Source organism: Petaurus breviceps, unplaced genomic scaffold (genome assembly GCF_028583685.1).
Source record: "Petaurus breviceps papuanus isolate PSGF00001 unplaced genomic scaffold, PetGlider_PUasm1.0 187, whole genome shotgun sequence".
Lineage (NCBI taxonomy): Eukaryota > Metazoa > Chordata > Mammalia > Diprotodontia > Petauridae > Petaurus > Petaurus breviceps.
In genome coordinates, this window is record NW_027185799.1 from 6,373,606 (window position 1) to 6,390,152 (window position 16,547).

General features: G+C 34.7%; 1 long non-coding RNA gene across 1 annotated transcript in view; it reads left to right on the forward strand.

Annotated features, from left to right (window-relative positions):
• Positions 1–4,311, forward strand: part of LOC138163166 (uncharacterized) — a 30,236-nt gene extending 25,925 nt beyond the window's left edge. Inside the window, exon 3 of the long non-coding RNA XR_011168814.1 lies at positions 628–4,311. This is a non-coding gene — a long non-coding RNA (uncharacterized lncRNA). The remainder of the gene's footprint in view (positions 1–627) is intronic.
• Positions 4,312–16,547: the final 12,236 nt, after the last annotated feature.

The window sequence follows — 16,547 nt, forward strand, 5'->3', positions numbered from 1 at the left end:
ATAGATAGATAGATAGATAGATAGATAGATAGATAGATAGATAGATAGATAGATAGATAGATAGATAGATAGATAATCTCATCTACAGGGATATGTTGCGTAGCAAAACACTATAATTTATATCTTAAAGCAGCACACTGACAACAAGGAAGAACAATTAGTAAATCTCAATTATGCTTGTGTTTACACTCCTATTGTTAAGAGTAATAATTTGCTTAAAATTAGATAGTCTGGCTTCACTAAAACCATAAGTCTCCATGACTAAAAGTAGTGTCTGAATTAAACCAAGTGAAACAGGACTTTGTAGCATGCCCAGGTCATCCATCATGTAGGCAAACACATGGGAGATGCCAAGGACCTACTTCTTGGAAAAGGCATTCTCCTGCTATGTGGGAGGGAAAAGCCTCTTTCCCTTGTCTGTAGAAACAGAATACACCGCATTTTTAAAATGACTGGAAAACCCCAATTCAGAGTGGGCTGAAGGACTTTTTGTTCATAGGGTAGGGGCTATAAAGGGAGTTGGATGAGGAGAAATGCTACCTATCCCTTACCCTGCCTTTTAAGACTGGTGGTCATGGGGAATAGTCTCAGGGCATTGGTCTTGTCTGTTTCATTTGTCTTTTTCAGTTCTAAGTGCACCAGTGGAGCAGGGGATGGATTTGAGCCATGGCGACCTTCAAGGCAGAATTCCAGGCTGGATGATGTAGCCAAACCAGCAGGAGAGCGCTAAGAACCCTGAGTGCCAGGTTTCTCAGGGCACTGAGACCTGTCAGGGACTGTCTCCAGTCCAAGCCAGAGATTTGACCATGGAACTTGGTGGGATTATGTTATATAGGTGACTTAAACTGTGAAATTAATCCTCTTCCCCTCCACAGAGACTGAAGTTGTTTGGGGGGAATTATGCTCCCATGTGATAAGGGGTGGCATGTTTACATATTTGATCTTACCATGCCTTTGTGGTAAATATTTCTTTGTAAAAACTAATCTGATGGTAAGTGGCTAAATGCAACTGGGACGAGAAATCCCTTAAAGTGAGGGTATAAAATCAATGGGGGTTCAGAGACAATGAAAGAGAGTAAAGGCCTCCGAATGGTTCAGGGGGCCAGAGAACCACACAGGAGGTGTAAAAAAGAAAAAAACAACAAACGTGGTCTTCAGATAGTTGGGACCAGTGTAACACTATTACGCAAGCATGTTTCATTTCATCTACCTTCCGTTTTGTAGTAATTCTGTTAACATTTTTATGAACCTAGAATCAAAACAAAGGTTTTGTTTAAGTTAGTGTAGAATTATCCTTCACAATAGAATACTAAAAGAACCCTCAATATGAATTTACTAATTTTCCTTCCCTTCCATAGACATTAGCCAGCATTTTGGGGGTGAGGGTTGTTGTTGTGTTGTTTTGTTTTAGTAGTAACACAGATGTCATTATATCCTTCCCAACTTTTAAAATCCTTATCCTTTTATAGGGGACAATTTACTATTAAATTGAATGTGAATCTCTATATGAAACATTTATGTAGAAAATAGCAATAAGAAGGTTGGTGTGATTTTGAAGGTGAAATTCCAATTTAGTTATTAGGAACTGATTAGATGATCTTGAGCAAAGAATTGGCTTTTCTATATCCCTTTTGATTTTATCTTTTTTTAAAAAGATACATTTTTTAAATTTTTTTAAAAATGTAAATACATTTTTAAATGTATGAAAACAGATAAAACATATAGAAGATAGCCAGCCACAAAATAAGGGTAAGATAGACTTGTCCCAGAAAAGACCACTAATCCTTGGTGCACTTATCTAGAATAAAAGTTAGTTAAACAAAGATCAGGTGTAGAATTTGTTAGGGAAAGTGTATGTATGTAGGTAGGTAGATGTATATGTGTATGTATATATCTATATGTAAATATATCCATACTTAATTGTAACCTTCAGGTGGGAGAAGTGAGGTCGAAGGGGGGAAAAGAACAAAGTAAAAAGTGTACAGCAGAGAACAAAAGAAAACTTACAAGGAAGCAAAGATAGCTCTCAAAACAACATGTAGTATATATCATACAGACTCTCTTAAAATGAAAATTTATGGCTATATATTTTGAATCCTCTCCTATGTTCTGCTGTGCACATGACATGCCTTTTATCTCTTTTCTTACTTTGCATTTAAGTTTCAAAATTTAAGTTAATGAAATTTCTTTGTTTTTCTTTTCTCTATTCTGTATTTGAGTTCTAGTGTGAAAATTAGATTCTTCCTTTTGCATAATGGAGGGTATAGGAAAAAATATGGGGGAAAAATTGAATCTGTATAATCCTATACCCAGCTTTCCTAGTAACTTTGCATATTTTGCAAAATATTCTACACAGCTCTCTAAGTTTGTTTGTTTTTAGGTGAAGTATGTATCTCATGGCTATTTGACAGAGAGAAAAATTCTTTGTATTAAGTCATTGCATTAGGAAATGCTGAATTATTTCAGCATGCTACCCCTATAGACAGTTAGATGCTGGCTCCAGTCTTCACTGATGCAGAATATATGGGCATAAATAGATTCCTAATTGGGAGGCACTTTTTGGATCCCATTTGTGGTCACTGTCCCACGGTGTGTAACACATATGAGTTTCATTTGATGTTGCAATCGAAACTATTGAATCTCAAAATGGAATATAATTAAGGCTGCTTTCATAAAGCATGTTCCAATCTTAGCCAGTAAAGGGTGTCATATTTCTCCCAGCAGGTTTAGGCAAGGAAATAAAATATATAGCTTTGTCAGGGCAGACTGAATCAGAAGCATGCTATCAGGTAGAAAGACTATTGTGTCAATTGCTTCAATCACTACACAGTTGGCTTTATCTTGGGAGCCTTGTACCAAGGAAATGGAAATTGTTGGATGGCATGGCCTAGAAGAGCTAGTGAACATTTTGTTTATACATATTTAGCATATATAATATGTTACATATACACTATATAAATACATATATGAACATACAAACACACATAGATCTATATAACTATTTTACATATATACATATATGCATACTCACACAAGGCAGCTAGGTTGTACAGTGGATAGAGAGCTGGGCCTAAACTAATGAAGACTCATGTTGCTTAGTCCAGACCTGGCCTCAGATACTTATTAGTTGTATTATCCTGGGCAAGTCACTTAATTCTGTTTGCCTCAGTTTCCTCATCTATAAAATGACCTGGAGAAGGAAATAGCAAACCATTTCAGTATCTTTGCCAAGAAAATCCCAAATGGGGTCATGAAGAATTGGACACAATTGAAAAAACTCACAAATATATTATATGTGTATGAGACTAACTTTTGTATGGAAAAAAGAATGGAGAGTTTTTATGTGAATATTTTGTTTTGAAAATAGACTTCTAGGAGCAGCTAAGTGGCATAGTAAATAGAGCACTGGCCCTGGAGTCAGGAGGACCTGAGTTCAAATCTGGCCTCAGACACTTAACATACACACACACATACACAAACTAGCCATGTGACCTTGGGCAAGTCACTTAACCTCATTTTCCCTGCCTTCTCTCCAAAAAGCAAAAAAAAAAATAGACTTCTAGAGATGGCAGACATTTAATTAGCCCTTTATAAAAAGTTTACATGAAATATCACATTTGGGTGTCACAATGATCTTGAAAGATAGATACTTTATATAATATTATTATCATCTCATTTTACATACAGGTAAAATAATTGAGGCAAAACTTTGAAGGACTTGCACCTACTACTAGTCACAGGTAATAATTCAAAGGCAGGTATTTGCAGACTCCAGCAAATCTCTGACACAATCCAATCAAGATGAGGACAGCAATCGAGAGAAACAAGTCACTAAGTTGCCATACAGGTACTGATTGATGAAGGATAAAATTCTCTCAACAATATAAAGGTTATAAAAAAAATTCTTTCCCACTTGAATCAGATTGGTAAATAGATAATTTTATTTATTTATTTTAAAATGTGTTTATTTCTTATTTTTAACATTTGTTTTGAGTTCCAAATTCTCTTTCTCCCTCTATCCGCTGCCCTGCCCATCAAGAAGGAAAGTAGTATGATACCCATTATAAAAGTAGAGTCATGCCAAAAATATTTCCATATTTTTAGTCATGTAATCAGATCCTTTTAAACCAAAGAATAATATTCACCATACTGGGAGTAATTTAAATAGAATGATCCCTCTACAGAAGCCATATTCTCAGTGAACAAAAATCAAAAAAGGTGCTTGAAAACAAGTAATGAAATACATCTTCCTCCTCAAGGCAGAGAGGTAGGAGTCAACTAGACCACAAGGGTATATCAGTTATCAGATGAAGCAATTGTATCAACTCATTTTATTTAATGATTTTTCTTTGTCATAAAGAGGATTCAAGGATGGATGGGGTGGAGAAGACAGAGAGGACTTTTTCCTCACAGAAATGATTGTGATATAAGAACCAAAGTCATTGGTAAAACATTTAAATATATAAAAATGGGTTTCCATCGATGTCTGATCTTCTGTGGGACTAAAGATGGTAGGTTTTCTTCATCTTTTCTGCTTTATAACTAGAAAATATCACTGTTTCAAACATATAAGTGGACAAGCAGGACAAAAATTACTTTGTGGGCAAATTGACAGTTTTGGCTTTGATCATAAAAGGTGAAAATGTGCAAAGGTACCAAAGTTACAGCAACCGTATTGGCAACAAAAGAAACAGTGGAAAGAACCAACGGTATTGGTGCCCCCAGAAACCAATAGACACTTTATTTATTTTTAATTTTTGCTCATTACCCCTCACTAAGTAAAAACATGTTTAGTTACTCCTGATTCTTGAGTACAAAAGGGAGGCACTTTGCCATGTCTCAATGTGTTCGTGTTCAGTTGGGATTATATCCTCAAGCACAATGAACTCACTTGACTCAAACAATTGCCAAATTTTATTTAAAGTTGGCCAATAAGTCATCCTTATATCATCTACTCCATATGTAAAATTTGCATTTTAAAAACCTGAAAATGGTTTCCTGGGAGAAATTCACTTTATTTGAATACAATTCAATTCAAAGAACACTTATTCAGCATTTTATGTGGCTGGGCACTGTGTAAAGCTTTGAGGGAAAAAAAAAAGATCTCCCTCTGCCCTCCCACACAGGCAAAACACACACACACACACACACACACACAACACACAACACACACACACACAAAACCACTCAGTTCTTGCGCCCTTAGGAAGTATTTTTTTTAAAGTGTTTTTATATCTCCATCATATCTGGATAGAGGTAAACCTTCCTTTGAAAGAAAAATGAGAAATTTTAAAGAACAAATAATGCCAGTAGCACATCTGACAATGTATATATCATTCTATCCTAGTGGGACTCTACCTTTCTGATGAGAGGAAACAGTTTTATTTCAGTATCAATTCTTAAAGACCATCAATGCCTTTTTTTAGTTACTTGGTTATTTTTTTAGTGTTCTTTTTATTCCCATTTTTGTATCCATTACATAAATTGTTCTTCTGACCCACTCCATTTATTTTACTCCATCTCTTTTTTATAAACTTTTTCCTATTTTAGAATTCTTCAGGGTGCCATTTCTAAATCCACAATATTATTCCATTATATCCTTAAACCATAGCTTATTCAGCCATTTCCTAATTAATATCCCCCCCAATGTTTCTAGTCCTTTGGTATGAAATTAAGTGTCATTATGAATACTTTAGTCAATGATATACACTTAAGATTTGGAGAGAATAGATTTTCAAAAGTAAGGCGAAAGGGGAGATACTATCTCAATTGTACCAAAATTTTATAGGGGAAGTAAGCCCAGGAATAATTAAAAGCTCTGATGAATAAAATTCTGAAGATATAAAGTGAAATTATTCTAATGAGGAGGAAAGGAGTAGTGGTTTGTTGAGACTGATGTAGAGACAGTGAAAAGTCATCAAGTAATAGAGATTTTTAAAAGATGAAAGATCAGGTAATTGTGGATGAATAAATGTAAGAAGGGTATCAGGAGCATTAAATCTCAGAGTAAAATGAGGCTGGTTAGGAAAGATGAGAATAATCAAACTTGATTTTTTTTTTCATTTTAAGTGATATTGATGAATACGCTGTGTCACAATGTGTAAGAGTCTCAAACTTGCGAAGATCTGAGTTCAAATTCTGCTTCCAACAATTTCTAATTACATGACCCCAGGCAAGTCTTTTAATCTCCCAGGGTCAGTTTCCTCACATGAAAAATTGGATAAAAGCAATTATCGAAGAGTTTTTATATGGATCAAAGGAAATAACATGGATAGCACTTTGTTTTCCTTAAAGTGCTATATGTTATATTATTACAATTAATAAATATTATAAAAGTAGAGTATGAAGAAGGAACTGCATGGCGGGTGATGATAAATGATGATAAGGAGAAGACAGGGCAGATCAATTCTCATTTTATTTCTGTGTTCTCTACCTCTGAAAAATGCATTTTAGTTAGAAAGGATAAAACAAAAATATGTAATGAGCATATGGCCAAAATAAATCAGAACCTAGTATGGGAGAATGTTTTAAAATTTTCAGGCAAAAATAAAGATCCTAAAGGGAAGTCAGAGGTACTCAAATCTGATTTTGTTTCTGTATTATCTCTCAATGAGAAGGCATTTTGACCAGAAATGATAAAATTAAAATGAATAAGAAACTTAGATTTCAAACAAGTAGAAAGTTAGTAGGAAAGAACCTCGTTACACTTGACAAGTTAAAATCAGCCAAGAAACTGTTGAATGTCAGAAACAAAATAGTCATTAATTATTTGAAGTTAACATATAAGGAGGTCTCTCATGGTGTGCCCCAGATACCTGTGATTAGCCCAGTGCATTTTCACATTTTTTAATAATTATTTAAAGTTCTTAGGTGATTTTGTTGTGAAATTTTAGATGACAAGCTAAATATGAATCAAATGTATAATATGAAGTTTCACCAAAGTGAAACAGTCCCTGTCCTCAAAGAAATTAATCTTATTATTCTACTGGGAGAAATAACATGTATATGTTCATTTCTCTCTCTCTCTTCCCCCACCTCTCTCTTTTTCTCTGCATTAGATAGATAGATATAGGTATGTGTTTGTATACACTCATACATATCTAATATGTATATATAAGACATATAACATATACAACAGTTAACTATATATGCATATATTTCATTGTTATTTACTCAATTTAGGCACCTTATTCCACATGAAGTGATAAAATGCTCAATTAATCATTTTCAATCACAGACCCTAGACTTAACTTGAAAAGTATTTGAAAGTCTTTTGGTGAAGTGAAATGATGCCAAACAGAAAGTCTGTTACAACTGGGTAAGCGATTTCATCATACAATCTGAGTCTTTTATAAAAGCATGCAGTTAGCTGGAATCAATAAGTTCCATGGTTGAAGTAAGCATTATTTACCTCCACATCCCTGTGAGTTAACTGCTTAGGAGAAAAGGAGAGACCACAGCCTCAGCTTTCATTGAGTCTTCTTCCCCTTTTACTTTGGTCAGATAAAGGCCCTGGAAGTTTCAAAGGGTCTGAAGAATTTTGGATATCCCATTTTCTCATCAGTGTTCTAGCATCATTCCACCATGACTATGGAAATTGGTGGTAGTGTCTTTATCGGAAGAAAAAGACATGGATACAGATTAATCATCCTTAGAGTCAACTAATGAATGGGAGAAAAGGACCTCCAGCAACCAGAATATATGAGTTACTCCTTTGCTAGATATGCTGCCTAAACTTAAGCTTAAACTTACTCTTCAACTCTGTATGTACTCATAGAAGAGTGTGTCACATATTTTTGGAAGAATGTTTTGTGCCAACTTGCTATACCTCCTTGTAAATATCTCTTTCTAAAATGTATTTTAAGGATGGCTGACTAAATTGATTTTTAACTTATTGGGGGAGGGGGGAAGCAAATGGTGGAGGCTTGAGTCAATAATAATTAGAGAATAACTCTAGACTTCTCAAGGGTATCTGACTCATTAGTTGGAGTGGGAGTTGAATAAGAATCCTCATTGTTTCTATGTTGTGAAGAAACTTCTTTGTATCCTTGAAAATACTATATAAATGGGAATTGGTATATTTAATAAGGATGAGGATAAAGAGGAGGAAGGATAATAATCACCCTAATTACTGGGCCTGAGTAACCAGTAGGAACTTAATAAATGAAGGTTCATTTGATTTGACTTAGAGAAGGATGCCACAGCATCATTTTATTTCAACGTAAAGCACCATTCTATTAATGCATTGTTCTATTAATATAGATTAATTAAATTAATATGTAAAGGCATTGTTCTATTAATATTCTATTCTGTGCTTAGAAGATAAGGTAGTGGGGTAAATGACCTCTAGATTCTCTTTCATAAATGAGACCTCTATATAACAGAAAGATCAAATCCAACCACAATGAAGAATGCATTAGGAGCTCGTTGTTCCCTAAAAAACTCACAAAGGCACAAGACTTGAAGTTGTCCATGAGTATCTCTGAGCAGTATTTAGTCCTTAATACTAGAGCCAATATTTAAACAGTAGAATCATATATTACTTATGAATTAAAATTAACCATAATGTTAAAGAATGCAAACAGACCAAAGGCAAGGGCATGACAAAAGGAGAGTTCTTAAGAAGCAGGCATAAAGACAAGATAATACTAAACAAATCATCCAAACTGTGGGTGATTTAGGGAACTCTAAAACCTACATATTGCATTCAATAGCAGCAAAATTCCTCAAACATGTTTTGTTCTTGGGTGGTAGAAACTTTGATTCTCGCACAGAAGCCCCATTTCAAAAAAGATTCATAAGGATTTCAGAAGTATTAAGACGAGAACTCAGGGTTTTGGTGATGGACATGTTGATCATTTGGCTATAATTATGAAAACAGGGACTCCAAAGAAAACATGATTTAATAAGAACCTCTTTCGAATGCTGCTTTATCACAATACGATATTTAAGATGACAAATAATTTGTTTTCTACTGTGCATTGGGACTCTCTCTTGAAAGGATAATGCAATAATTGCTTTTACCAGTAGATGAACAGTTATAGTTTTGTGTAAAGGTAGTAAGTTCCTGTTGTTGGGCATCCATTTTCTTCAGAAGAGCCTAAGATTTAAGGTCCCTAACTACGAATTTGCTGTGTTTGTGAAGAGATATGTTAAAAGTTAATATCTTAGAGTAAAGAAAAATGGCTTTTCAGGTTTATTTTCTTAAAGATGCCTCTAATAGATGGAAGAAAAAGGAGGCAATTGAGAATAAGTCCTATATGAAAAATTTCCATAGTCCTGTAATGGAAGCATTAATGCTAAAGGAAAACTAAATGAAGGCTTAGAACTATAATTCTGCAGAACGAGTATAAAAATGATGGATGAAAGAGCCATAATGAAGAACTGCTCAAATTGTACTTGTGTTCTCTTGAACAAGGAATACCATCAGACTTGGAAATACATAATACAAATAGTGAAGTGGCAATTGGAAGCCAAGATAAGTGAGAATATGGGAAAAAAATAATTAGCTACACTGCATGAGTTCAAATTATCAGGGTAGGATGAACAGAACACCAGATTACTACAGAATTTGAGGATAGGGTTATAGTGTTCTGCATTTAGTGATCTTGTCAAAAAAATTATATGAAGCAGAAGAGGGCCACAGAATTAGAGGCAGAACAAGTTACCCCAGTTTACAATTCTTAAAACTTATAGACTAGTGATTCCACCCAATAAACATTTATTAAATACCTACTATGCTGTAGGCACTGTACTAAATGCTGGGGATGCAAAAAAGAGGCCAAAAATTATAGTCCCTGACCTCAAGGAGTTTATAATCTAAAGAAGAGATAACATATACATTCAAGTAAGCTATGTTTAAGATAAATAGGACATAATTAAGAAAGGGGAAGTGATAGAATTAGGATGGATTAAGGAAGGCTTCCTATAAAAGATGGGGTTTTGTCTGGGTTTTGAAGAAAATCAGAGAAGCCATATGGTGGAGATGAGGAGGGAGAGCATTATAGGCATAGGGAACAGTCAGGGAAAAGCCTGGAGATGAGAGATGACCTGTCTTGTTCCTGGAATAGCAAGGAAGCCAGTGTCACTGGATTGAATAATATGTGTGTGGGAGTAAGTTATATGAGTCCTGAAAAGGTATCAGGTGGGCAGAGCTAGGTCATAAAGGATTTTGAACACAAAATAGAGGATTTTGTATTTGAGCTGGTAGGGAACCACAAGAGTTTGATGAATAGGGGAATGACAGTGATTCCACCCACACTTTAAGAAAATCACTTTGCCAGCTGAATGGAGGATGGACTAAAGTGGGCAGAGATTTGAGGCAGGCAGACCCATGAGGAGGTTATTGAAACAATCCAAGAGTGAGGTGATTAAAAAACCTTCACCAGGGTGGTGGTAGTATTAGAAGCAAGAAGATATCATATTTGAGAGATGCTCCAAACTTTACAAAGACCTTCAAACAAATGGTCACTATTGTGGAGAACAAAATTCCAATTTATTTGAATAAAGAAAATGTACATCTAAATTGAAACTTTTCCCAGGACCTATATGAACACAACTACAAAACACTTTTCACACAAATAAAATCAGATATAACTAATTGGAAAAACATCAATTGCTCATGGCTGGGTTGAGCTAATATAATAAAAGTGACAATTTTACCTAAATTAAATTATATATTTAGTGCCATGCCAATCAATTTAACAAAAAAAAAAACTACTTTATAGAGATAGAAAAAAAAAATGGTAACACAATTCATTTTGAAGAACAAAAGGTCCAGGATATCAAGGGAATTAATGAAAAGAAATGCTAGGGAAGGTGGCCTAGTCATACCAGATTATAATCTGTATTATAAAGCAGCAATCATCGAAACTACTTGTTATTAGTTGAGGATTAGAGTAGTGGATCAATGGAATACATTGGGTACATAAGACTCAGCAGTCAATGACTATAGTAATCTACTGTTTGATAAACTCAAAGACCCTAGTTTTGGGGATAAGAACTCACTATTTGACAAAAACTGCTGGGAAAACTGGAATATAGTATGGCAGAAACCAGGCATAGACCATTATCTAACACCATATGGTCTAAGGCTGACACTGTAAGCAATGTGGGAAAGCAAGGAATAATTTACCTGTAAGATTTCTGGAGAAGGGAAGAATTTATGACCAAACAAGAATTAGAAATCATTATAAAATGAAAAATGGATAATTTTGATTACATTAAATTGAAAAGCTCCTGTACAAACAAAGCCAATGTAACCAAGAATTAGGAGGAAAGTGGAAAATTGGGAAAGAATTTTTATAACCTATGTCTCTGATAAAGGACTAATTTCTAAAATATAGAGAAAATTGAGTCAAATCTATAAAAATACAAGTTATTCCCCAATAGATAAATGGTCAAAGGATATGAACTGGCAGTATTCACAGGAAGAAATTAAAGCTATCTATAAGCATATGAAAAAAATGCTCTAAATCACTATTTATGAGAGAAATGCAAATCAAAACAACTTTGAGGTACCACATCTTTCATACCCTTTGACTCAGCAATACCACTTCTAGGGTTGTATCCCAAAGAGAACATAAAAGTGAGAGGAAGAACCATATGTACAAAAATATTTATAGCAGCTTTTTTTGTGGTGGCAAAGAATTGGAAACTAAGGGGGTGCCCATCAATTGGGGAATGGCTGAACAAGCTGTAGTATATGTATGTAATGGAATACCATTGTGCTATAAGAAAGGAGGAGCAGATGCACTTCATATTTACCTGGAGAGGCTTGTACAAACTGATGCTGAGTAAGAAGAGTAGAACCAGGAGAAATTTGTACACAATTATAGACACAATGTATGTGTGATGACCAACTTTAATAGAATGGACTCTTCTCAGCAATGCATGGTTATAAGTCACCCCCAAAGGACTCATGAAGGAGAGAGATGTCTAAATCCAGAGAAAGAACTGAGTTTGAATCCAGATTGAAGCAAACTACCTTCTCTTTTTCTTGTTTGGTTGTGTTTCCTCTTTCCCATTGTTCATTCCATCTGATACAATCCTTCTTTATAACCTGATTAATGTCTAATGTGAAAGTATTTGCAGATCCTATACTTGATTGTATGCCACCTTGGGGGGCGGATAGAGGAGGGAGGGAGAGAAAATTTGAAACTCAAGAAATTGTGGAACTGAATCTTGTAAACTAAAAGCAAACAAACAAAATAATAAAGACCACAAAATTTAAAAAAAAATTAAAATAAACTGAACTTTATTGGTTTTCCCCCCCCTTTTTTTTTCTTGTTTTATTGATGCCCTGGTTTTACATTTCATTTAATCAATTGATGAGCATTTATTCATCACCTACTGTGTGTTACACGTTGTTGAGAGCACCGGACAAAGACAAAATTAAAACCAGATCAGTTAGACTACTCTTTTGCACAGCTCTGATACTATCATTTAACTTCTCAAAAATGCTTACTAATTTATCATTGCCTGTTGAATAAATGTCACACTTTTTTCCAGGCCATACAAGGGTACATTCTGTTTGACTGCAAATACTTTTCTAACCTTATTGAAACTTCTGCCTTTTGTGTACTCTGGCTAAGCTGAATTGCTCCTAATACACCAAGTGAATTTTGCTCTTTTCCACATCTATAATTGTAATATTAATGACACCGGTATGGATTCTCTCGAAACTTTGTATGTTGAAATTATACCCATTTTTTACTTTTATTAAACCCATGGAATCTTTCCTGGTCCTTCAAGGAATAATTATTTTCTTCCTTTTTTGAATCTGTACAGCCTTTTGTATCACATTTTTGCCTTTATTATACTTATATGATTCAGTGTAATATGGCAACCCCCCCCCCCCAATAGAAGCTACTGCATTAGAAGAGGCATAAGGTAAAGAAGTTGGAACATGAGATCTCCTTTTTATTCTGGTCAATCTACACCTGGGTCATTATCCTCAGTTCTAGGCACCTGCTTCAAGGAAGACACTGAAAAACTAGGGGAAAAAAAAAACATCCAGAGGAAGGAAATTAGAACAATGTTCCACCTGAGATTATGCAACACGATAATCATTTCAAAGAACCAGGGATGTTTACTCTAATGGAAATAAAGACAATTTAATATTTTATCATATTTTTATTTGTGGTGTTTAGAAGGTTTTCATGTAGAATAGGATAGGTGTTAGTTTAAAAAAAGATTTTAAATTTTCATTTTTAGTTCCCTCCCTCCTTCTCCTTCCTCATCCATTAGAATGAAAGATACAAAATTGTTTGGTTTTAAAAGACAAAACAAAACCTTCTTTGTAGCCCAAGTGCTTGGCTAAGTGTTTGCCATATAGTAGTTATATAATAGACTTATAATTAGGTGCCTCAATGGATAGAGCACTAGGCTTGGAGTCGAGAAGTCCTGAGTTCAAATTTGACCTCAGATGCTTCCTAGCTGTGTGATCCTGGGCAAGTTGCTTAACTCATGTTTATCACAGTTTACTCAATGTTAAAATGAGGGTAATAACAGCACCTACTTCCTAGGGCTGTTGTGAATATCAAAGGACACAACATTTGTAAAGCTCTTAGCATAGTACCTGGCACATGGCATATACTTAATAATGGTACTTAACAATGGCTGTTTCCTTCTTAATTAACTTTTTTGGATTGGTTGGTTAATTGACCTCTCTATCACCATAGGACAGAAATGGTAGTTATAGGTAGATGTTTGGGAGAGGGGGAATCATTCCTAACATTTAGCACTCTTCCAAAGTTTAAGGGATTGATAAATCACAGTGAGATTACCCTCACTAGAATGCCTAAAGCCATATGTAACCATTATGGGTATATGGGTATACTTGGGGCAGTGCAGGGCAGGAATTCCTATCTAAGAATAGATTGGCAGACTCTAAGAATCTGTCATTCCATATATGTCTTATCTCTGTTCACTGAAGGGAAGAAACTCTTTTTTTTTAATCTTAGTTCTTATAATAATGCTCAGTGCTTAAAAGATGCAAAAGTGCATTTTGGTGGATTATAACATTTGCTGCTATTTCTTGAGACAGAAATTAATTTTTTTCTCATGTTAATAATCCAAGTCAATAAACATGTATTAAATGACTACATTATGTGAGGAACTATCCTAAGTATTGATAATACAAAGAGCAACAAAATGAAACTATACTCACCATCACAAAATTGACTGGGAGGAAATAACATTATACACAAGCTAGGCAAGTGGCAATAAAAGTCAATAAAAGTTTATTAAGAGTTTATTATTGGCTAAGCACTGTGTTAAGAACTGGGGAGACAAACCATTTAGAAGTTCACATGAGCATTAAAGTGTGAAAAAATATATCATATGTATCATATAAACATACAATACATATACATATTTATGCATATATATAATATGTGCAAACATTTATAAACAATCTCACATACATACTAAACATATTATATTCATATGCTAATATCATATTTCTTGTTGTTGAGTAGCTTCAGTCATGCCCAACTCCTCATGACCCCATTGGAATTTTCTTGGCAAAGACACTGGAGTGGTTTGCTATTTCCTTCTCCAGAGCATTTTATTGATGAAGAAATGCAAGCAAACAGGATTAAGAAACTTTTCCAGCATCACACAGTTAATAATTTTCTAAGGCCAGATTTGAACTCAAGTTCTCCTGGCCAGTGCTCTATACCCTGTACCACCTAGCTGCCCTTATATTTATCTACAGATACTTATGTGTAGATATATGGATCCATGTATTAATATAGACATAAATCTCAATTTGTAGATACAGTTCTACAGATAAAGCTTATGGATGATAGATACATATATATGTGCATACATATGTACATGCTTACATAGATAGATTATATAAATACCAGACCTATAATTTCATTCATCAGAGTTAGAAACTCCCAGTTATAAACTGTGTCTTCCAATACAGACAAAAGTACCTTGTTCTCCATTACATTCTTAGAGAGTTGGATGGAACTCTGAAAAGTTGTGACTTTGCCCAGGGTCATATAGCCACCATGTGTTGAGGATGGAACTTTAACTCAGTTCATTCTGACTCCTGAGCCAGGTCTCTCTATATATAAAATACATACAAAGCAATGTGTAGTTTGGAAGAGAACTGAGAATTCAGGAAAGATTTCTCATATAAGTGGCATTGAAACTATTTCCCTCATGGGCAGAATAAAATATGGCTGATCTCTGCCTTGTTTCCTCTAAATCCTGAATGTCATCCAAATGAGGGACATTCTCTTTGCCCCTTATCATTTACTACCCCTCTGAAACCAGGGGGATTTGGTGACTGATTTATAATGGATACCTTAAGACCAGAAGTTGTATTGGAACAGAACTTTGGAGACTTCGGTTATTACAAAATATGTTAGACTTAACATGACAAATGATCCCTGTGAGAGGTACAAAGAAAAAACTGAGAGAACCTGGTTTCATGGTTCATAAAGGAAGCATAATAATTGGACTGAAAGATGGGAGGAAACAGCATAATGTTGGTTTAGCAAGGGCCAGGTACCAAGTGCAATTTGAATAAGGGGAAAAAAATCTTTCTCAATGTGGTCTTAGGTAAAACATTTTTTTTTCTCCCTATGTCTCTCTCAAGTCAGTTGTCAAAGCAGGGAAATTCAGCAGTGCAACTTTATTAAAAAACAACCCTTTTCCATTTTACAGGTGAATTTAAAGCAGGGGTTGAGGGTGAGGGGCAAAAGCCAAGACTATCTAGCTTGGAAATCAGTGTAGGAAGAGGGAGTAGGGCAATAATGTTGTATCATAATTATAATTTTTATTATCTCTCACATGTAAGACTTGGCAAACAAATTTCCACAAACAGCTATGTCCCCCATGACAAATCTGTTTTCTGTATTTACTCGTATTCTCTCTATTTTCATTTTCCTCCTCTACTATATATTTTGCCACTAAAGAAGATAGCAGGATAAATTTTTTAAGTGTTACCCGTAATGTGTATTATCTCTAGTTTATATTACCAGGAAGATAAAATGGGATCCCAATATACCTATAAACCCACAAGTCCAAACAAACAAAACATTCTTACGATATGGATCTGGCAGTATCATCTTCTTCCAGAGAATCTTCAATGGCTCATCGTTGCTCTAGGAAAAAAAGATATTTTTAGAATAGTATTTCAAGCCATTTATGGTGTAGCTCCATGGCCTTTCCAATCATTTCTTATTACTCTTTTTCTCGTACTCTTTGTTCTAGTCAAATTGGTTTGGCAGCTGTTCCCTATACCTGACTTACCATTTCCTGCCTCTGTGACTTAGTTTGGTGGGCCCTCAATGATAAAATATACTATCTCCTTAATTCTCTCTTAGAATACTTAACTATTTTCAAAGTACAGCATTGCTATCATCTCCTAAACAAGGCCTTTCTTGATCTCCTTGGATGTCCGTGCTCTCCCTCTTGAAATTAATTTGTATTTCTTCATATTTAATTACTTGTGAAAGTGTTGCATCCTCTTTCACCCCAAAATATCATGTAAGTTCCCTTGAAAAAGTGAGCATTTTGTTTCATCT